A 5,319-nucleotide genomic window follows, 5' to 3' on the forward strand; every position below is an offset into this window, starting at 1 on the left:
TTTGGTTGTAAACTTCTTAGCAAGGCAGTCGAACAGGTATTAGCAAGCTATTAAAAAAGCGGTAAAATGGCCATTTCTCCGCTTTTACCAGCTGGTGGAATTTTAATGTTTGCACTTGTTGCATTTACAGTTACAGCAAAAACACTGATTAAAGTCCATGTGAATGTCAGCAAAGTTTTATCGGCTAGGGTGTCGTGCCAATTAAGGCACGTATCCCCGCCAGGATTTGAATCCCCTGGCCGCGGGAGCGCGCTTGCACTCAGAAGCGGAGTTTAACTGCTGCACTTCGAATTCACCTTTTAAGGCGAGACACGGCAGGTGAAAACATCGGTTTTTTCATGTAGTGGTCAATTTTGAGATTTTGGGCCAGTTTGTTCCCTTAACATGTAAGCTTTCATGTCAAAATTGTCAACATTACACATTAAGGTGGTTATTTCATTATATTTTGTCAACTTGCGCCTTTAGATTTCTACCGTAAATCACCAAAATTTAACATTCCAGGGTTTTTCCTGCGTTTATTTTTTTTTTTAGCGTTATTGTGATCTATGAGTGATGTAGATGACTTCTGCGCTTAATTGTGATAGGGCGCATGTTAACTGAGTGACAGAGAGAACGAGCAGAGAGCCCCTCCTCCACCCCTCTCTGTCTTCAAAATAAGCACCGTCTTAACTCTCTCATATTTCGCATATTAATCAAAATCAAAAGGTCAGAAGACCCAATCCATGTTGCACGTGGCGCATTCGGACAATTTTGTGGGTGTGAATTGCACTCAAAAAATGTTGACTCTTCTCTGACAAGAGAATTAGTTATCTTCTATTGCTATTAATAGTTTATTCATTTATTTCAATGTGTTTTAAATATTATACACTTACTGATAATAATTTAATATATATTTTGTTTGTAGGTTGTGGGTGTCATTAGAAATGTATAAAATTATACAATATAAAACTTTAAAGGCCGTTTTCTCAAAATGAGTTTTTTTTTCTCACACTCAGAGTCAGATATATCCACTTCAGTAGCACCTACAAGCACCAGCTTTTCCAGTCTTATATTGAACTATATTCTGAAGGCTTTTCCAGAGGGATTTGTTGATATATCATTCCTATCCTGAGTTATAGCTAGTTTTACTGTAAAAAAAAAAAAAAAAAAAAAAACATGGCAAAAATTGTCAGGCTATTGATAAAACATGGCAATTTTTTTTAAAGGGATCCCCTGGTGTTAAGACTTGTATGGCTTAATATATCATAAATGATGTCTCTTACTGAAATATGTAGTAGAAAACCCATGAAAGATCTGCGTTATTTAAAAAATCCATTATATATTTGGACAATGGGCGGCACCATTTTGTTTGCGTTCTAGGGCGATGATGTAGAATGGTTGCACTCGGCAATCACCTGGCGCTACCCGTAGCTAAGTCGAAAAATGTTTCAGAGTTAAACAAAACCAATTAATTGCTTTGTAATTGCACTTAAAACACACATGTACACACAAACTCACACACAAACAGATAGGCGCGCGCACACACACACACCTGACAGACTGCTCTGTCTCAATAGAGGTGTTATGGGCTGCCCTCGTCAGTCTCCACGACAGGGGCTGAATCCGAAATCGCTACCCTATACCCTTAAATAGGGCACTATTTGAGGGGACAGCCATTTGTTATGGTGTCCGAAACCATAGCGGATATGTTCGAGTGCACTCATTCAATCCCACATTGCACCGCAATAACGAGAGTACAGCCGATACGCTCAACAGCTGTCTGACTTCACGCACTCGTTTTCATTCACTCCTTCAAGTGAACTGTAGTGAACTAAAGTAGGGAATTGTATATGAGGGTTTAGGGGGTGATTTCGGATTCAGCCATGGAGAGTGCTGGCCTGCCGAATCGGAACCAGGTGACAGATTAGGCAAGTCAACACACACACACATCCACGTGTATAACATTACAGCTGATTGAGCTTGTGTGTGCACGCACAGTGCGTAGATGTGTGTGTGTCTTTGTGTGTGTGTGTGTGTGTGTGTGTGTGTGTGTGTGTGTGTGTGTATGTGTGTGCTCTCGCACAGTGCGTGGATGTGTGTGCTCGTGCCGATCTGTTGGGGGGTGTGTGAGAGAGAGAGAGAGAGAGAGAGAGAGTTTGTGTGCACATGTGTGTTTGAGTGTGTTTTAAATGCAATTACAAAGCAATTAATTGGTTTTGTTTAACTCTGAAACAATTTTCGAGTTGTGTTGTGGTAAAAATAGCTACGGGTAGCGCCAGTTGATTACAGAGTGCAACCATTCTACGTCATCGTCCTAGAACGCAAACAAAATGGCGGCGCCCATTGTCCAAATATGTAATGGATTTTTTAAATAACTTTCATGGGTTTTCTACTACATATTTCAGTAAGAGACATCATTTATGATATATTAAGCCATACAAGTCTTAACACCAGGGGATACCTTTAAGGCTATTGTCAGTATTCTCTAATTTACTAAACATACATAAACACACTAAAATAAACATTTATGTTGATAAATGAGTCCCTTGTTACTATGGAAAACCCTGTTGAGTCTTCCACGTCATTATTTGTTCCATTTAAGAGGTGAATTCGAAGTGCAGCAGTTAAACTCCGCTTCTCTGAGTGCGCTCCCGTGGCCAGGGGATGCAAAAACTGGCTGAGATAAGTGTTGGATGTGAGTGCAGCACACACTACAGAACGAGAGAGATGGTAGGCTAACGTTACATCTCAATATTTAAAAAAAAGTTGTGAGCTGATCACATTGAGGGATACTAGAAGAACAGTTGGTAAAATCAGTCACATTAATACCAGCTTCAACAAACTATATTATTTGCAATTGTACTCTAGAGTTTGTCATTCCCGATCCCCTGTAATCATAGCTAAAAACTAAATGCTTTTTTTTTTTTTTTAGAAATAATGGAGTGTTCAGAAAGAACTAAAAGAAGGAAAATCTCAGCAAAAGTGGAGGAACATTTGCGTCTCCTTGAAAAGGAGTCTATGATATCTGATTTGTTGGCGCATGATTCTGAAAAGGAATACCCACTGGATGATTTAGAGCATACTGAAAGAGAAGATTCCACGGACACTTTCTACGATGCTTGTGATCAGAACTGCTTTGAGAATACATCAAATGATTTAGAAGATGAAAATTCCTCAGATATTTTTTATGATTTTAACATTTCCTCATTTGATGATTTGGATTCTGAAAACTGGGTGCCTGGTTGTGATAGTGACTGTGATTTGCATGGAGATGAATGTTCTGATTTGGAAGATGATAATGATGATGATTCACATGGGCTTGCAGAGTGGGCTGCAGAATTCAACATACCACAAACAGCGCTGTCTGCACTTCTTAAAATCCTAAGGAAGAAGGGCCTTGATATTCCAATGGATGGTAGAACTCTTATGTCCACTGACAGATCTTGCAATGTGGCGAATGTGGCTGGGGGGTCCTACTACCACTTTGGAATCGAAAATGCTCTCATAGCTGAACTAACATCTTTAGGACATTTAGCGAATGTGACTGATACTCTCACACTTCGAATTAACATTGATGGATTGCCCTTATTCCGTAGCTCTAGCATGAGTCTATGGCCTATTCTGGGTAGGATTAAGGAAATTCCAGGGTGTAGTGTGTTTGTAATTGGAGTGTACTCAGGTGTGTCCAAACCCACAAATGTGCAAGAATATTTACAAGAATTCATTGTAGATATGAAAGCCGTTTCTCAGAGTGGTATTGTGTACAATGGTGTACATTTCAGGGTACCATTACCAGATGCTTTTATTTGTGATGCACCCGCTCGTGCCTTTCTTAAATGCTCCAAAGGACATACAGGCTATTATGGGTGTGAGAGGTGCAGTCAAAAAGGCCAGTACATTAATGGGAAGGTGGTTTATCCTGAAATATCAGCAGAGCTCAGGACAGATGAGCAATTTCGTAGGCAAGGCTATCAACAGCACCAACTGTCAGCATCCCCCCTAAATGATCTGGGTATAGGTTTAGTTACCAGTTTTGTGTTAGATTATATGCACCTTGTGTGCTTGGGGGCAATGCGCAAGTTAATATTTCTATGGTTGAAAGGGCCGCTGAAATGCAGGCAATCTATGAAGTTTTTTGTTGTAATGTCAGCATATTTGGTTTCTATCAGGCAATATTTACCTAGCAATTTTGCAAGGAAACCACGATCCTTGTTTGAATTCAGCACATGGAAAGCTACAGAGCTTCGGCAATTTTTACTTTACACTGGCCCTGTTGTTCTCCTCAATAATATACCCAGTAGAATGTACAGAAACTTTTTACTTCTGTCTGTATCTATGAGAATTCTTCTGAGTCCTGCCTTATGTTCTCCTGACAATTGTGACTATGCTGAGGAGATTTTGAAACTCTTTGTAACAGATTTTGCTGCAATTTATGGCACTGAATTTGTCAGCTATAACATGCATTCATTGATCCACCTAGCTCAAGATGCACGAAAATTCGGCCCATTGGATAGTGTTTCAGCTTTTCCCTTTGAGACATTTTTAGGTAAACTGAAAAAACTTGTCCGTCGGCCTCAAAACCCTGTCCAACAACTCGTCAGGCGGATCCATGAGAAACAGAAAGTGGCAAGCCAAAAGACCACATCAGTTTTCAGCCCACTTAAACAGCTCCACTATTCTGGACCAATGATTAATTCAATTGCAACATGGGAACAATACAGGCGTTACAATGATGGACAGACACTGATCTCCTCCTCTCGTGGCGATGACTGTTTTTCTGTAGAGAGAAGGATTCTTATTGTGCGGAACATTTTGTCACATTCTGGAACTGTTAAAGTCCTGTGTAATTTCTTTGAAACTGCCAAATCCTTTTTCACCTATCCAATGGACTCATCACATCTTGGAATCCTTTTTGTTTTCAATTTATCTGAACACTTGCAGCTGTTACCTGTGGAGGAGTTAAAAACAAAAATGGTGTTGTTGCCACTTAAGGCTGGATACGTGGCATTACCACTCCTGCACTAGTGCGGTGTGTTTTTTTTTATTTATTTATTTTTTTTTTTTTTATTTTGTTTGTTTTAGTTACGAATTTATGTATTTTTATGTATGTATTTTGTTTTTCTTTAAGCATGTTACCTTTCGCGATAGTTGAATTTATAAATGGTGGAGGATTGGCAGTTATACCGACCAAATGGTTTATCGGGCCTGAGGAGGATAAATGCTACTGGCCACCAGCAAGGATGAACATGGCAAAGGCGGTCATAGAGCAACAGGACCCTCACACTGACTGGGCGACATACAAGTTGACTGTCAAGAGAAAAATCGGTAATGTGTCCATGT

The sequence above is a fragment of the Ctenopharyngodon idella genome, chromosome 19, assembly GCF_019924925.1.
Source record: "Ctenopharyngodon idella isolate HZGC_01 chromosome 19, HZGC01, whole genome shotgun sequence".
In the NCBI taxonomy this organism is placed as follows: Eukaryota; Metazoa; Chordata; class Actinopteri; order Cypriniformes; family Xenocyprididae; genus Ctenopharyngodon; species Ctenopharyngodon idella.